The sequence below is a fragment of the Schistocerca gregaria genome, chromosome 4, assembly GCF_023897955.1.
Source record: "Schistocerca gregaria isolate iqSchGreg1 chromosome 4, iqSchGreg1.2, whole genome shotgun sequence".
NCBI classification, from domain to species: Eukaryota; Metazoa; Arthropoda; class Insecta; order Orthoptera; family Acrididae; genus Schistocerca; species Schistocerca gregaria.
In genome coordinates, this window is record NC_064923.1 from 294448544 (window position 1) to 294467331 (window position 18788).

Consider the following 18788-nt stretch of genomic DNA (forward strand, 5'->3'; position numbering starts at 1 on the left):
AGTCCATTATTTTCTGAGTGGTATAAGGGACCTGTGTTGACAATGGGCTCGTTAGAGAGTAACACTGTAATTATGATGTATTAGGTTTGCTGTCGCGTTATTATTGCTATTCGGAAAGCAAGGTGCGACAAGTCGCGAAATAGAAACAACACTCAAAATCGATAAATATATTATGCCTGTCAATTTGCTCGCGTCGCTCTTTTCAGTTCTGGACGCATAGTAAGGTCTTCAAATTGCCTGGAAGGTAATGACTCCTGCCAAGAATGGATGCCGGATGAGAGGCTTCCCTGATTTCATGCAATCCCACGTAACGTATCTTTCATCTACATTTATATAGACACTCCACCAGTCAAAGTACGGGTCGTAGTGGAGGATACCCTGTACCACTACATGTCATTTCGTTTCCTGTTCCACACGCAATTAAAGCGAAGAGAAAATGACTATCTGTATGCCTCCATATGAGCTCTAATTTCTCGTTTGTTATTTCCACGGTCCTTACGGGCGATACATGTTGGCAGTAGTAGAATTTTTCAGCAGTCAGCTGCATATGTCGGTTCTCTAAATTTTCTCAACTGTGGTTCTCGAAAAGAACGTCACCTTCCCTCCATGGATTTCCATTCGAGTTCCTGAAGCATCTCCGGCATACGTAATTTTCAAACCCACAGGTAACAAATGTAGCAGCCCGGCTCTAAATTCCTTCAAAGCCTTTCTTCAATAGAACCTGGTACAGATCCCAAACACTCAAGCAGTATTCAAGAATAGGTCGTACCAGCATCCTATATGCGGTGTTCTGTACAGGTAAACAACGCTTTCCTAAAATTCTGTCAATAAATCGAAGTCAACAAAACTTTCTGCCTTAGTTTACAGTCGTACCGTACTTTTATTTTGTCTACTGGTTACCGGTTTCACTGCCAACTACCATAATGTGGACATCTCCTAGCGTGCGCCATCGTGATCGCTTCCCATGTGTCTGCGTATGTGAAACACATAGTAGGGAAGTGAATCTGACAAATGCTCTCCGACATATGGCAGTGAAACCAGTACTTGGTAGCGAAACAGGAAACCAGGAGACAAAATAAAAGTACGACTGTAGACTGAAGTAAACAGTTTTTCAGATTGTTATTTGGTGTTCCACACAACAGTATGCCGGTAATAAGAAACAGTTCAATACTCTTCCAAAGTAGGAAGAGGGAAGAGCTGAATCCTAATTACTTAACTGTGATTCAAGTTCATCACTCAGAAGAAGAACACAGCAAGTGCCACCATCCGATTTCCCGGAAAGTTCTCTCAGTGAAAGAGAAGCCAAAATAAGTGAACACATGTCTCGTCTTATTCGCATATACTCGACCGTTCCTGAGAAAATGACAGCCTTAGTTTTCACGGAAATCAGTGTATGTGGCTTTTAACATCTAAGTAGTCTAACTGAAGCGACGGCGCAGTGACTAGCGTTTAAGCTTCACACTTTTGTGCCCCGTGTTCGAAATCGATTACTATTTTTATTAATTTTTCATCTATCTACCCATGTCCGTAGAAGATTACTAAACGAATGTTTTCCCGTGTATATTGAGGTAACGGAGTCCTCTTCCGTCTAGTCATTGTATGTCTGCTCAATAAATTTAAAAAAGGAAAAACAGTGAATTAGAGAATGATTTAAAGTTGTTCTCGGTGAAATACCTGTAGTGTGTCTGGATTCATAATCAGTAGCAAGCCATAGTTTTCAGAAAAGTTATGTGTTATGTGTGGTTTGCTGTGAAATTATTGCCAACGTGGTAAACCTTTAGCAATGAAAACCACGTTTCTTTCCCGAGTGAAATTCAAACGAAGAAACTTTGTGGAGCAAACCTCTCTTCGTGCGATCTTCGGAATTTGTTTGTCGGATGTTTCTACGATCGGCATCATCCCAGGGAACGTACCAAATCTTCCAGAAGAATAAAATATAACAGTCCATATGAGAATGAAATACAGGTAAATGATAATTGAACAAGATTATAACCGCTGAAAACACTACACACACGTACACTAAGGGATAGAAAGTATCTGGACACCCTCAAAAACATACGCTTTTCATATTAAGTGCATTGTGCTGACACCTACTGCTAGGTATTCCATTTCAGCGACCTCAGTAGTCATTAGACATCATGAGAGAGCAGAATTGGGGCGCTCCGCAGAACTCAAGAACTTCGAACGTCGTCAGGTGATTGGGTGTCACTTGTGTCATACGTCTGTATGTGAGATTTCTACACGCCTAAACATCTCAACCTCCACTGTATCCCATGTGATAATGAAGTGGAAACATGAAGGGACACGTACAGCACAAAAGCGTACAGGCCGAGCACATCTGTTGACTGACAGAGACCGCCAACAGTAGAAGAGAATCGTAATGTGCAATAGGCAGACATCTGTCCTGACCAGAATGAGATTTTCACTCTGCAGCGGAGTGTGCGCTGATATGAAACTTCCTGGCAGATTAAAACTGTGTGCCCGACCGAGACTCGAACTCGGGACCTTTGCCTTTCGCGGGCAAGTGCTCTACCAACTGAGCTACCGAAGCACGACTAACGCCCGGTACTCACAGCTTTACTTCTGCCAGTACCTCGTCTCCTACCTTCCAAACTTTACAGAAGCTCTCCTGCGAACCTTGCAGAACTAGCACTCCTGAAAGAAAGGATATTGCGGAGACATGGCTTAGCCACAGCCTGGGGGATGTTTCCAGAGCTTCTGTAAAGTTTGGAAGGTAGGAGACGAGGTACTGGCAGAAGTAAAGCTGTGAGTACCGGGCGTTAGTCGTGCTTCGGTAGCTCAGTTGGTAGAGCACTTGCCCGCGAAAGGCAAAGGTCCCGAGTTCGAGTCTCGGTCGGGCACACAGTTTTAATCTGCCAGGAAGTTTCATCTGTCCTGACCATCACACAGGAATTCCAAACTAGTACTATGACAGTTAGGTGGGAGGTGAGATAACTTCGATTTCATGGCCGAGCAGCTGCTCATAAGCCACACATAACGCCGATAAATGCCAAACGACGCCTCGCTTGGTGTAAGAGGCGTGAACATTGGACGATTGAACAGTGGAAAAACGTTGTGTGGAGAGACGAATCATGGTAGACAATGCGGCGATCCGATGGCAGGATGTGGGAATGGCGAATGCCGGTGAACGTCATCTGCCAGCGTGTGTAACGCCAACGGTAAAATTGGTAGGGGGTGTTGTTATGGTGTAGTCATGTTTTACATGGAGCTGTCTTGCACCCCTTTTTGTCTTGCTTGGCACTATCACAGAACCGGCCTACACTGATGTTTTAAGCACCTTCTTGATTCCCAGTGTTGAAGAGTAACTCGGGGATGGCGATTGAACTTTCCAACCCGATCAAGCACCTGTTCATAAGGCACAGCCTGTGGGGGAGTGGCACACGACAAGAACATCTCTGTAATGGACTGGTCTGTACAGAGTCCTGAGCGGAATTCTATAGAACACTTTTGGGATGATTTGAAATGTCTACTTCGTGCCATGGCTCACCAACCGACATCGCTACCTCTCCTCAGTCCAGCACTCCGTGAAGAATGGGCTGCCATTCCCCAAGAAACCTTCCAGCACCTGACTGAATGAATGCCTGTGAGAATGGAAGCTGTCATCAAGGCTAAGGCTGGGCCAGGACCATATTGAATTCCAGCATTACGGATAGAGGCGCCACGAATTTGTAAGTCATTTTCAGCCAGCATTACGGATAGAGGCGCCACGAACTTGTAGGTCATTTTCAGCCAGGTGTCCGTATACTTCGAATCACATAGTGTATATTATATAATGAATGTGTGACACATTTTGTGAAACGCAATTACAGTTAATATAACGCCCTTATATTACTTAACTTGACCTTCTGCGGACAAGAGTAGATAAATGAAAAAGTAAAATAATAAATAAACAAAACAAGAAGCAACAATCGGATTTCGAAAACGGAACGCAAAAGTGAGAGGTTGTGACATTAGCTACTACGCCACCAGTTGAACTTTGCTGGTGGCGCACTACATGACATGTAAATTACGTCGGGAACTCCGACGTTCGTTTCCTGAGAAACCGTCGAGATCACGTAAGAGCCGAGACACGTGTTCACTCATTTTGGCCCCTTTTCAATAAGCAAATTGTCTGGGAAATCGGGTTATGGCACTTTGCCGTGTTCTCCACGTCAACGTCTATAACTGCATTACAACAAATTATTTATGACGTGCCAAATATTTGGAAAGCCATATTTGATCCAAGATATGCTGTTAAAGATTTAAACTATAATGAATTTTAACTAAGTGGAATCCATTGGATGCCTGAGTGCATAGCGACCGTTGAATATTAAAATTTACAGAACGATAGCAGTCAGTCGCTAAATCCGTAGTTTATTTCACATCTGAATTTCGGGTATAACATATTCGTCATCGGCGTATTACGAGAAGAATCACAGAGACATCAACATGTCAGACGTACACTTGTGACAAGTGACAAAAACAAAGCGCAATGAAGCGACTACATCTATATTAAACTACGGATTTTGCGACTGACTGGTGTCCTCCTCGAAATCTGTGTTATAAATTATTTGAAAAAGGGGCTCCGGAAAGTCCTATCTGTCTATTGTTAAAATCGCTTATTAATTACATGGTTTCTTAGAAAGCATTTAAACCAGAAAGTTGAGATTTTTACAGCTTATTAACTAGAGTATTGGCTACAACCTAACACATGGATTTAAAAAATTTGAATTCAGGTTTTAGAGATTAATTTTTTCCTTGTGTGATGAAAATTCACTACTTTTTGCGCTTTTTTGTTTACAAATTCAACAATATACAGGTTTTTGGAAAGCGGATGTGTTAAGGAATGCAGAGGGAACTGTGTAATATTTCCTGAAAATTTGAAGCATATTGGTTCGGTAGATCCTGAGAAAACACTTAATTTGTATGAAAAGATAAAACTTTTCGGAATCGAGCGAAAAAGTTTGGATCACCCTACTTAGTGCATTCCAGGTCGATGGGACGGATTATCTTCATCTTCTGCAGACTTCTCTTCCAGTTTCTTCTTTATCCTCCTCCTGTTTACTCTGGCTTGTATTTCTGGGCTATTTACAGCCCTATCAGCAGCCCGAAGACGTTCCTCGTCTAAAGTAAGAATCGTCCGTATCATGTTGAAACCTGCCTTCATTCCCATATTTCGAAATACTTCGCACCTTACAACGTTGCCATCATTCAAAGTAGCAACAGCAACATATTTCATCAAACACAGTCTTGGGGGTTCTTGACCATATAACACTATTTACACTTTCATTGGTGTTTCAAGTTTTTCGATGACCACTCTTTTTCAGCAGTTCCGGTGCTGCTATATCTCTGAAAATAGGTTTTGTCACCTCCATTACCGCATCAAGCAGACCTTGTTTATGAGCGTACAGTTCACCAGTTAGCAATCCGTTGTTGTACGTGCACCAACCGTTTTCTCCTTTTGGACACAAATAATGAGGAGGTATTTCATTGGTTGAAAAAGTATGAAAAAAGAGCCCAAACAGCCTTCTTCATTTCATTGACACTATGTATGTTTTACCTAACAGCCATTTGATAATAATTCTGTAGTTTGTCAATTACACTGTCAATTACCCTTCTCTTCCCTTCCAACCCTTTGACAAGTTTTGTTTCTTGTAAGAAGTTTTCAGCAGGCGAAGGGCTTGATCCAATTCGTTTCTCTACGTGTCCAGTACACTCAAATTTCTGCACTGCATCATTACCATACGGCTTCAGTTCTTGAATATGTTTGAAACTTTTAGAATAACCGTGAACAACGTAATTCACATATCGCACTTTATCACACGCAACATAACGTTGAAATATACTAGCAAACCAGCTGTTTCCAGTCCTCCACTACTACCACTGTGGTTAGCTGTGCAATTATTTCCACGTTCACCTTTATAATTTCGTAGGCTCCTACAATATTTAGATGTTACTGCTACATATAAAACTTTCCCTGTGTGCATAGTGGTGGCAGATGCTACATCATGGAGAGATATGTGTCCCCGTTTATGCCAGGTACCAGGACCAGTCGGGTTTCTGTTACCATTGTTTCCGATTGCGGCCTCTTCTACACCTTTCTTCATAGCTTCTATATAGATGTCCTCCACTTTAGACCCTATAAATCTATTACAGTTCATAAACTTGGTTGGGAGATTTGGAACCTTCATTATTCCACTGAAAACTTCACAGACAGTAGTACCCTTACCAATTGTACGCAATTTCATAAATTTTGCTACCATTTTCTTCATTTTCACTTATAGCAACACTTTCCAAAGGTGGTCATGCATGAACACTTACCACACTTCAGTTCCATTTCACTGGCAAGTGAACGCGACTTTTTATAGAGAGTCCCAGACCAACTTCATTACATTGAATACACCTTACACAGTTTGCAAAATTTCCTTTGAGAACTGACATGTCAAATATTTCATTCACATCCAGTTCGCCCATACAACATTCATACTTTTCATTAAATGAACCAAGCTTCCTCTGCGAAGTACTCTCTTTGTCACTTTCAATGCAATGGGCTGGAGTACCAGCAAGGTTAAGTTCACACACTTTGTTATTGTCTTTATTGTTTACGGTAATAACACCTATCTTCGGCTCTCCAACATTACTCCTTTTCTTAAATGCCTCCAGAAAATTTCTAGTCACTTTATGTTATCCATGATTATCCTGCAATAAAGGAGAGAGTTCAATGAACAGAACTCGCTACGAATATTTTCAAGATTACAAATGAGTATATAAACATGAAACACACCACAGTCGAGCAAGCATGTATGTCAAACTATCATAACGTAGCCACGACATATATCTTGTAACACTTATTGTCCCTCACATCACTATAAAGTACCTGATGAGCATATAGATTCAAGATTGCAATGTTTGACACATGTTGAACAGCGCCACAGTGGGTCACTTGCATGCACAACATATTGCAAAAATATTTTAAAAATAGTCTTCTGAACTGAATATATTACATACCAATTAAAAGGAGAAAGTCTGTAAATTTTTAAAATGCAAAAAAGAAAAATTTAGCACTTTATGATTTTAAACCTTTCCAGAGTCCCTTAAGTTCCTGCTCCTAACAGGACAACTAAAATAAGAAAGTTAATAATAAAGTTAAGTCATTATTTCAAATCCGTATGTTGGATGTAACGTTATGCGTATGTAGCTGAGCTAATCCGCCGCCAAGAATTTGTTACATTAGTTGTTGTTGTGTGTTGAAAGACTGAGTAACACGGAAAGTGATAACGATTTTGCAAATATGAATAAGGAGGAAGGACTCCTATTTAGTGTGTGCTTCACAAACTAGCACACCTGAACAGAGAGGTGGAGTAGGAGGAGGTCTTTGACGATATGTCTTTGTTACTTACGGACAGTGGAGTAGAATCTGCTTCAAGTATGTCAGTTAACGTAACTATTGGAGATAACGTAGATCCTGGAAGTGACATTAGGCACGAAATCGGTCACAACCAATTGTGATGACAATGCTGCTAGTGCTACTGAATCAAATGTGTCAAATGTGGATACCAAATTTTTTATAGTACCGATGGAACGAGGTAAGCAAGAAACAGCAATGCAGAAAATATAAGCTGGAAGAATGAAAGAAATGTTTACAGCGTCAGTGGGTTCTATAAAAGATGGAAACAAAAAACATGATTATATGGTGGAAATAATTGGTCAGAAAATCAGTAAACTTGAAGAAAAACTCGAAAAGGAAACTAGAGATTTTAATGAAAAAATTGAAAATTAAACTGCGGTTTTTAATAGAAATGTGGATAAATGATTTGAAGTTGTTAGAAAGTAGATTGGATTGCAAAATTTTTCAAGTTAAGAATAACTACCAGCAATCCATTAAAATTAAAAAGCGTACTTAGAGATGCCTTGAGAAAAGTTGCTATTGGAAACAAACAAAGGGTAGATTTGGCAAAAGAAATACTGCAGGAAGTAGAGGTCAAAATAACGGCGGTAGAGTTCATATGTGTAAATAATTACGAATTGTTAGGCAGTAAAATCAGTTCTGAATATGAAAAATGTATGAATGAAGTAAAAAGTGTGTCCGACCGAGTGGATGTGTCACAAGAAAATGTTTTTCAGCTAACTAACCATGCAGATGAGGTTGAAAATAAGTTGGATGAGCATAGCAGTAGATTATGCCATGTTGTAACTAACCCAAACATGGACGACGGTTCAATCCCGTCTCCGGCCATCCTGATTTAGGTTTTCCGTGATTTCCCTAAATCGCTTCAGGCAAAAGCCGGGATGGTTCCTTTGAAAGGGCACGGCCGATTTCGTTCCCCATCCTTCCCTCACCCGAGCTTCCGCTCCGTCTCTAATGACCTCGTTGTCGCCGGGACGTTAAACACTAATCTCCTCCTCCTCCTCCTACGTGGAACTAAGAGTAGTGTGTGTAGTTTTGTAGCAGAATAATCTGAAATATCATATGTCGCTAATAGTCAGTTTTTAGGTTTTGATCCATCAGGAAATGTGTATTCGAAAGCATTTTGCAATGACTTTGAAGGTTTTATACATAGTTTGTAGTCAGACAAACGAAAACCAGGGATTAATACGTCTAACTTATTGGGAGAGGCTAGAATTTTGGGGATTATCGATACTGAACAGTGCCATACTCTAGATAAATTTAAAGAACCGTTTTTAAAGGAATATTTGGGCAAGCAAAAACCAATGGAGTTGCTAAATAGCTACTGAGGTGGGGAAACGTATAATCCCAGAAAGGAAAGCGCAAGAATGTTTGCGTTTAAACAATAAAGTCGAGCCAGAACCAATTGTTTTGGGCCTGGAAGGTAGACTGCCCCTGAACTGCGAAATAAAATTATTACAGCTCTGAGGGATGCCATTCATAAATTCATCAGTTATTTGGAGAGAGTTCAGAAGTTATTGCATCAGGATGAGCATGCAAGTCGTAATGTAAGACCACCGAAGTATGCAGGACCGCTGCAGAATGTAAAATGTAACAGAATTGGGGTGTACCATGGACGCAGCAGTAGCAGATGTGGCGGCAGGTGGCGCTATCCAGCTAATGATAGGCGAAATAATGGGGAACAGGTACGCAATTAACGATCGTATTCTCTGGTGCGAAAGGATGATGTTGCGCCAAAGCGGCAGCAAAGGAGGCTAAACGTAATAAATGGTACATAATTCCAGAATCCATTAAAATAAATGCCATTTGTGAAAGGGCTAGCTTTTACAAGATGGAAAGTAGTAATCTGAACCGATGCGAGGTGGCTCAGTGGTGAAAATGCCGGGATAGTTCCATTGAAAGGGCACGGCCGACTTCCTTCTCTAATTCAATGAGAACGATGACGTCACTGTTTGGTCTCTTCCCACGAAATCCATCCATCCAATAAGATAAGTAATTTGAACCTGCTAGCAAAACCCTTTGTATGTGTTAGCATTAAACAGACAGGCATTACAAGTGAGGAGCAGGAAAAGGTAGTAACAAGAGAAAAAACGAGATACATAGAAATCGGTACATTTAACGGAGGTTTAGGAAAGTTTTTGGACAGACATAAACAAAATAGGTGATGTATCAGCGGAAAATGTGACAGAACCTGATTGGGAGAAAGTCTTCAGCAACCAACTCGAAGTTGAGTCATGTTCTGGGGAAGGAGAAAGTACAGAAGCTGCAGAATTACAGGAGATTGATGATGTAGAAGAAATACTAGTATATTAATGACGACATTTGTGAGGCTATTAGGGAGAGGGAGGAAAATGGTGACCAAAATGGGAGTTAGCCAATTAACTGTGGAAGAAAGGAACAGAGAGAGAGGAAAGTTAGAATGGCGAAACGACAGAGAAATTTTTTGAGCCGTCATTAGTGCACAAAGTAATTAGTATGGTGGAGAAAAGTGATGTGGGTAGCTCTGCAAAAAATCTGTGTAGTTTCTGGAAACAGGGAAGGTCTTGATAGAAGGAAGGTTGTGAACGATTTTCAGAAGGATTCTGACACTTGAAATGAAAGGAAGTTGTTTTTTCAGCCAGTAGTAATTATTCTGCTAATGTGTAACGATGAAGTAAAGTGTTTAGCAGATAGTGCCAGGATTTATGCGCTGTGAGTAAAAGTTGGTTAGAATCGATCCCAAATATATATGGACTTGTAATAGTACCAGTAATGGGGATGCAGATAATTGTAACTACAGCAAAAGTTAAAAAACCTGTAAAATACGATGTTTTGTTGCCAGTAAAATTAATGGTTAGCAAGCACCCTATAACTTCCTTATAATAATTGATATATGTATAAAATCGCTAAGTGGTTTATATTTCTTTAACCATTACTAAGGGAGATTAAATTTTAATGGAAATGTAGTAAGCTTGAAATAAATGGCATAGATGTGGCTGTACCATGTATTCCGAAAAAAAAATTGATCAAAGAAGTAGCCCGTCTACCAGTTTGGTATTGTAGAAGGATGGAAGATTTAGAGGGCTACAATGAGTATCGGGATGATGTGGGGGTGGACCCTAAGGAAATGGGCTTAAGCAACATTATCGGTTTGAAAAGACGCATTAATCCAGTTAGATGTGAGCTAAGCTTGTAGGCCTCACACGGCATTGCAACCGATGCAAAGCTGGCTGTTTGACGAACATCTGGTACTCGAGTTATTGGCAATAGTAAAAATTTCTTTTCGTATTGTCAATCTTCTTCTTCTGCCATTCTGACCTGAATCTACTTCTCTATCAGTGAAGGGAAATTGTTTGACAGCCTCAGAGGGCGTTCTGGTGTCTTATGATCAAATAAGTTTTATGGCGAGAGAAATGGGGGTCAAATTATAATAGAGTGAAGTGACGACATAAGTATGTTATTGTAGGGAAATGAAAGGAACCGAATGTGACAAGTTCAGTTATTAAAGAAGATTTTGATTATGAACACTAAAACATAGTGGTCAGTAAAAGGCGTGTTGTAAATAAAAATTAATTTCTGTTCAGCAGTGGTAAAAAGAGTATAAAGAAGAATTAATGCAAAGAGACACTGCGTAAAAATGGTAACTATGTATTATAATTTTTTAAAAATAATTACATTGTGTGTAATGTGTTTTTCACAATTAAATGTTCTCAAGTTGAGTTAAAGTAAAGAAAAAGTTTAAGTTTTACTTTCGATAGCAACTAGTTTTTTTTTAAAGTGTCCTAAAGGAAGTACATTCTTGGAAAAAAAATTCTAGTAGATTTGAGCTTGCTAAAATAAAGAAGCAGCACTTTGTTAATTTACTTTCATTTGAAGTCAATTTAAACAAAATATAAAATATGTAAATAATTCCTTGTGATAATAAGTAATTGTGTATTAGGATGTGTATAAAGAAAGAGTTTAGACAGAAGTACGATTTCAGAGACAATGTTGTATGTAAACCCTGGAAGGACAGACAAGTGGAGAATGGGGAAATGTTATGAACACTACAACACAAAGGTACCATAATCAAACACCTAGTAAATGTATGTGATGACTATAGTGACGTGCCTATGCTAAGGTAGGATAAAATACCATTATTAAATGGAAGGACCCAAATCTCAGTGCCTTTAAATAAAAAAAATCGAAAAAAGGTAACTTCAGAAGACTTTCATGAAAAGTTATTAAATTTTGAAAATTTGTGTCAGTTTTGTCAAGTAAGAAATGATTTTTCATAAAGAAATTGAAAGAGTAGGTTAGGTTACTTGTAGACTGCCAAGTCTGGAGTAAGAAATTTGTTATTTTAGTTTATAATAATGATAATTTTTTGAACGATTGAAAATTTGAACTCAGGACCGATAATTTTGTATAATTCTAAAATTTTTGGAAAAAAGCTTTGTAATCATAGGGGGTGATGGCCTTTATATCCCTCCTGTCGGGAGCCTGCATGTTGGGAGAATTACTCATGCGTGCACAGTGACAGATGGTCTGAAGCGAGTTTTGAAAGCACATAATTTTTCAGTAAATTAGTGCATGAGAAAAGACAGCAATTCCGCGTGACATATTGAGCATATCGGTGACCAAAAACTTGAATGCATTAGACGCCAATAGACTTAATAGTATGGGCAGCATTTTCATTTAAGAACATTCCGTGTTCAGTAGCTGTTCAGATTTCGGGAACTATGTTATTATAAACTTGCTAAAGTGATTGAAAGGGTTTGTGAAAGACTGTGTCAGGATTAGCACGTGCTTGGCAACAAACGTGTAATTTTCGACTTCAGAATATACCGACGTTTTCCAGTATTTTATACTTTCATTCAAAATTAAGACCTTTTCGCGAATCTTAGCATAGCTACGTTGTATGCAGCCTAGTGCCAGTTGCAGTTCGGAAGATTCCTGCTCGGCTTTCGAACTGGCGATCTGCTGCAACGAGTTCACGGGTAGGTGCAGGTAAAGGACGAAAGGAACCTCGCCGCCACAGGTAGCACAATAATACTGAATAAGGAGACGTTACATACACAACGCAAATGACTTCAGCATTGCCCATCGCCTGTATATCTGGTTTGCTACTTTCGACCGTATGCTGTTCTTCGAGAAACAGTGTCGTAACACCAGCCCGGAGGTCAATGCAATGACCACGTCCTGAGAACGTTTTCTCTTCCTTTGAATCAGTTGTAAAGCATGTCTCAACTGTTGGAGTGCTTCTACTCACACCAGGTGGATTGACACCGAAGTCAATGACGTTGTCTGAAATTTATCTGGATATATGAAGACAACTCCAGTCGACTAAATCTGTTCGATTATTGGAATAGCTCCCAGTACTGTCCGTTGCCTACTGCCTTTTGCTGCCTGATGCTGGTACAATGAAGCAAATCAATGATCGTCGGTATGATTATCAAGCTGTAGTCTGTCGATTAAAATCTGCAGTGGGTTTACAATAAGTAATGCAACACATTCTTTTCGACAAATATCGGTTGAAAAAACTCCAGTATTTGTGGTGGGACATAGAGGAATATTCCTGCATCCGCCCCTACAGTTCCCTGAAGTTCCGATATGTCTCAACGCTATACGTAGCCTGCGAAATGGAGTCTTTAACGAAGGTGCAGTCCAATCAGAGAGCTATAATTGAGTTTCTTTTGACAGAAAACCAGAACGTAGCAGATATTCATAGGTGGTTTCGGACATAACTTGACATCTTTGATTTATTAAGCACTGAATTTATTTTCGTTATATGCCGTAGTTGCTGCGCTGCATGAAATTTAGTAGTACACGGCACGAAATTTTAAAGGATTTGCAGAGGTAAAAACGCATGCATAATCGTTGCGCATATTTGGTTTCAGCTCATACATTACAGTTAAGGAAATGCAGATGAGGTATCGAAAAAACAATTGGGAACAGTAGGATATCTCATTTTGTTTTCTAGTTATTGGGTTTTATAGCCGAAGTCCGGTCGCGCGCGGCGCATCTGTTTACACTGCTCTCCAAAATTAAAGCAACAAGCAGCTATTTCCCGTCCTATGTCTAATTCACGATATAATCATACAAACTGTCGACAGATATCCGTACGATCTTGTTTTGTATTGAAAACTGCATTCCTGTTAACGAACAATGACGCCAACGATGACTTCAAGCCACCTATCAAACGGTGTAGTGTTTGCCGGGAACTTTACTCCCACAACCTATGTGTACACAGTCACAGACGGTACAGTATGGCACAGACGAGGTACCCACCAGACTCTCTGTGATGGAGGACCATAGGCAGAACAGACGGAGGACAGCGGGCAAACTGCTGTAGCGCAATGGTTTAATGTGAATCGTTCTGTTGTTTCTTGGTGGTGAATACAGTTTATAGAGACCGAACTTTATCCCGAAGACAAGGTCAGGGCCGACCACGAGTGACATCAGAAAGGAAGGACCATTATTTGGCAGTAAGGGCACGACAGTACCTCCTTAGCACTACACGGCGACTGACATCCGACATCGCAGCATCCACTGGACGTGTTGTATCGAGGCAGTCTGCAGGAGGTCGCTGCCACTGTCGCTCCATTGGCGAGCTTTCTTTGCTCAGCTTGTTGGGTAGCGTAAGCATAAAAGTGCTGTTCCCTCTGTTCCTGTGTGGAAGAAAACAAAAGAACCTTGCTTATACGAAACGTCTTTAAGTGATGTGGTGAAGTGAACAAAAATCTTCGGAAGAGTGGCCTCTGTTTTTGGAGACTTGTTCTATATGTTCCTCTGGCTCGCCTTCACCGAAGAGAACGTCTAGAGTGGAGTCGTTAACATACTACCTCAACGGTCGAATATTGGACGAATGTTCTTTTCACAGATGAGTCCCGATTTGGTCTGGAGAGTCATTTGCGACGAATTCGCACCTGGAGGGAACTTGGAACACGTGGGCAGGAATTATGACGACAGCTTGAACACCTCTTCATGAAACTGTACGGGTGAATCAGCAAGGTTTAACTTCTGTCAGGTATCGGGACTAGATCTTTCCACCTCACGCGGGATTGTTGGGGGATGCTATGAGCCCAGACTTCGTACTGATGAGCGATAATGCTCGACCTCATAAAGCACGGGTGTTTGACGTGTTCTTAGAAACGGAATATATTGCACTCATGGTGCGACCAGCTTGCCTTCCCGATTTCAGTCCGATAGAGCATGTCTGGGATGCAACAGGGAGGCTGACTGCATCACGTCAGCAACCACCAACAACTCTCAAAGAGTCGCGAGCAGCTCTGCAAGAAGAATGGGCTTTATTGCCTCAATATGAAATTGATGACATCATTCATAGCATACCCTGTCGTTCTCAGCTTCGTATTGCTGCCACACCATACTGAGCACATTAACCAGTTGTCGGAATGTTTGTGCAAGTCCGTTAAGTTAGAAAAAAGTGAAGAACTTATTTGTCTACCGTTATGCATGTTGCAGTTGTTCACGTTCTGAATTCTTTACATTATTTCTACTTTACTTGTAACTCACCACAGGTATCTAACTATTCACTGAGTGGCAACCTCTGGAGGGTTACTTACTTTCACTAACAGAAGCTTCTTTTGATTATTGTTATTTCTTTTGTGCCAGCTTGCTAGGATGGCATATCCTGTCCACATTCGCTCTTATTGTTCTTAGGCGACATAAATTCTCTGAATAGTTTTTCCATTATTTGAAATAGATTTAGGCCCATCTAAATTTTACCAAAAATTACTCCGCTGACTGAATGTATTAAGGTCGCAACGGGTAACGCTATGATGTTCTACGTGGCAGTCAGAGAAAGCTACGTACCGTTAGCTAGACTGGAGCCAAGCACTTTGGATTTTAGGGGCGTAATCATCAATACTACAAATGTGACACTATTTTCAGATGTGCTGAAAATAAATTAACGATCACTGAAACAGCTTCAAATGATTAAAATTTATTATTACTAATATTTCGCATGTTAACAGTAACCGTTTTGTATTTAATACATGGATAAAACATTCCTGGTATATTTATATACGATCCTATGGCTTTCTCATACGAGAATAACAAGTCACGTTGACCTTAATCTGTAGAGTCCTGTGGGGTGGAAAATTCTGGGGAGCACGTGGTCACTGCTCAAGTTTCTAACACAGACATTCCCATGCAGTAGTTCACAAGGCAAACAAAATGTTGACAGCATTTATTAGTGGCAAGAATTGTATGCACCTCGTGGCTGCCATCGAGCAGGATTTTGGTGGCTGATTCTCTTTGTGTGAAGCGCTTGGAACCAAATCAAACTCATTTTGCCGAATATACGCTCGGTACAGTTTTATTGATAGTTTGAAACGTTCCGCAGAAATAAAATAATATGGCAAGCAGTAACTTTTAAGGCTTGGGCTGCGCTTTGAATCTATAGACCGCGTGGTCGCGCCTAACGGAAATCGCACTATTATGAAACTGATTAACTGAACTAAAAATTGTAACCAGAACCTAAATGGTAATTCAAAAAATGTCTAGGAGAAGAAATTGTTGAGATTAACAAATTATTATTACCAGTTTCAAATACCTTTTGTCCCTTGTTTGACACAGACGTTCAGAGGGAACGTCTGGTAGCTTACCTGTCTTCAGAACAACTCCACCTGTAACCGTCGCGCGGAGCTCTCTCCGAACCGCCCGAAGTGGTGAGGGATGCCCATTACCAACCTCTGCTAGGAAAATGCTTTGCTTTACTCGTCTTTGGCCAAGCCCTCCTGCTCCTACTCTCTGCCTTCCACCGACACCGTTTAGGTAGGTAGAAGCTTAAGAAACCCACCACTTCTCTGGTTCGTGTGCTACTGCATTCAAATCATTCACACTTGACGACACAATTTCAGGAAGGGAGAAGAATGGAAATCAGGACACAGGACGCGCACATAAGAATAAAAAAGAAATGTGTGGGCCAATATTGCTTCCACAGGCATGCGGTTGTTGGGGCTGAGATTAATTAGTTGCATCACTCATCTTTTAATCATGTTATGACACCTATTGTGGTGTTACATACTGTTACGTGTTTATATTGTTTTGTGGCGAAATAAACACAACCTTGCAAAATTTACATTTGTTGTTTTAATTTTGGACATTACCGTATGTCCCTGCGTATCGCGAATCATGTGATCATAACAATCGTCATATCTCATAAACGATTAAAGATCGAAAGAGGGTTTTCGCAAATGATATTACGTAATGAGGCATATATGTTGTATGATAATCAGTCGAAACTTTTTTATTCGCCGCAGCAGTAAGAGGTCGGGGCTCAGGACGCTTTCAGACATCCACAGCACTTTAGGAAAACTCAAGCGGCGCACGTATGCACTTCCAGAACAAGTGGGGAACGGCATATCATGACGTGTACTACACGCCAACATCAGCAAAAGCGATAACATTTCTCACAACTATGAAGGCACGCTCTGGACAGCCCCTGGCTGTAACGTCTCCTCCATTATCAGCTCAAATAGCCGTGCCAGTAGTTTTGCTAAGGCCTGGTAACAGCGATGGTTACAAAGAAAAATGACAGTGCGTGACGAACGGAACTCTTCAGGTGCGCGGAATTAATTGAACGATTTAGCTGGCGAGAGGCCACCGGTGTGGTGGGTGGAGAGCCAATTAGGGGCCCGTTGCGGGCTACTCTGCCGCCGTGTCGGCGCGGTGCGGCTGTTTGGCGAGCGCTCGGCCGTGGCCACCTGCGGTCGCAGCCGCTGCTGTCGACGCCCTCCCTCTGCTGTCCGGGAGATAAAAAAAGACCGCAGCTGGGTTCGCTGCTGCAGCCGTAAACAGCTGAACGCACTTGCACAGGCGCCATTCACTACCACGCCGCGTGTCGCGTCTGGAGGGTAACCGTGCTGCAAATTTGCCCACCACATTGCTGTCTGGACTATACATCTCTCTTCCTAAACGTGTGTTCTAGTTTGTTCATAACACACGAATATTATCTCCTGTTTACTATAGGCAAGTAAGTAATTCGACCTACCAACATACACTGACGGGAAAAAAAAATAGCAACACACAAAAAGAAAGAAAAAGCATAATAATATTGAGTAATGATATTCAGAAAATACTTTTGTCTAGGTGATTTATGTAAGCGGGTTGGGCTTCAGACAGGCCGACTTGGAGCAGGAGAGGCATCACAGGACATTTTAATTTCCAGTGTCTATACTTTTACAAATAAATTCATAAAACTTTGCCAGCATCACCAGGAAGGGTTCAGGATTCACACTCACTGAAGTGGAAGTTCGAAAACATAACAAAAACATTTTTTTACGTGCGAAATATCATCATTTTTTCACTTACTAATGGCTGCATTTGTTGCTATAGGTACACTTTTCTTCATAAGTTAGAGAGATTCTTCGATGAATTTTGCGCAGCATACATTCCATACTTACAGGTGTAGGAAACTCTAGAATTTATTTAATTTGTGAAAAAACGAATGGTCTGTTGTATTTTAAACTTCATGTTTACAAGAAACAAAAATTTTGTAGTTTATTACATCAATTTTTACCACAGTTTTTAATGGATTTGGAAAACTCTAGAGTTTTATACACATCTAAGTACGGTTTGTTTGCTGTGAAAAATTCATCGAACCATCTCTCTTACTTATGAATAAAAGTGTACCTATAGCAACAAATGCTGCCATTAGTAAGTGAAAAAAATGATGCAATTTCACATGTAAAAAAAATTACTTCGTTATGTTTTCGAACTTCCACTGCTATGAGTGTGAATTCTGAATCCTACCTGGTCATGCTGACAAAGTTTTATGAATTTATTTGTAAAAGTATAGACAGTGGAAATTAAAATGTCCTGTGGTGCCTCTCCTGCTCCAAGTTAGCCCATTCGACGTCCTACCCCACTTAAGTGATTAACATTGTAAGATCGCAGGTTAACGAGACCGCGAGAGACCCCATTGATAATGTGAAATGCTGGTACAGTGAAAATAGGTGTAACTGCCTGAATGTAACCATGTAAACGTACTTACATTGTGTTGTATGTGTGCCGTATGTCAGTTTGTGGGATGCAGTTCCATGTTTCTGGCACTTGCCCGACAATACAAGGATGAAACTTCCTGGCAGATTACAACTGTGTGCCGGACCAAGACTTGAAATCGAGACCTTCGCCTTTCGCGGGCAAGTGCTCTACCAACTGAACTACCCAAGCACGACTCACTAGTAAGGTAAGGTGGTGAGTCGTGCTTGGGTATCTCAGTTGGTAGAGCAGTTGCCTGCGAAACGCAAAGGTCCCGAGTTCGAGTCTCGGTCAGCCACACAGTTTTAATCTGCCAGGAAGTTTCATATCAGCGCACACTACGCTGCAGAGTGAAAACCTCATTCTGAATACAAGGATATTAACGCTGGTTGAAGTTGAGGCTGAAGATGTCGTC

The 18788-nt window shown here is 40.8% G+C and overlaps 2 non-coding genes across 2 annotated transcripts; one reads left to right on the plus strand and one right to left on the minus strand.

The window, feature by feature from the left end:
- Window positions 1-2477: 2477 nt before the first annotated feature.
- Trnas-cga (transfer RNA serine (anticodon CGA)) lies at window positions 2478-2552 on the minus strand. The gene has a single exon. It is a non-coding gene; the product is annotated as a tRNA-Ser (tRNA).
- Window positions 2553-2787: 235 nt separating this feature from the next.
- On the plus strand, window positions 2788-2862 carry Trnas-cga (transfer RNA serine (anticodon CGA)). Its single transcript has one exon. It is a non-coding gene; the product is annotated as a tRNA-Ser (tRNA).
- The last annotated feature ends 15926 nt before the right edge of the window (window positions 2863-18788 follow it).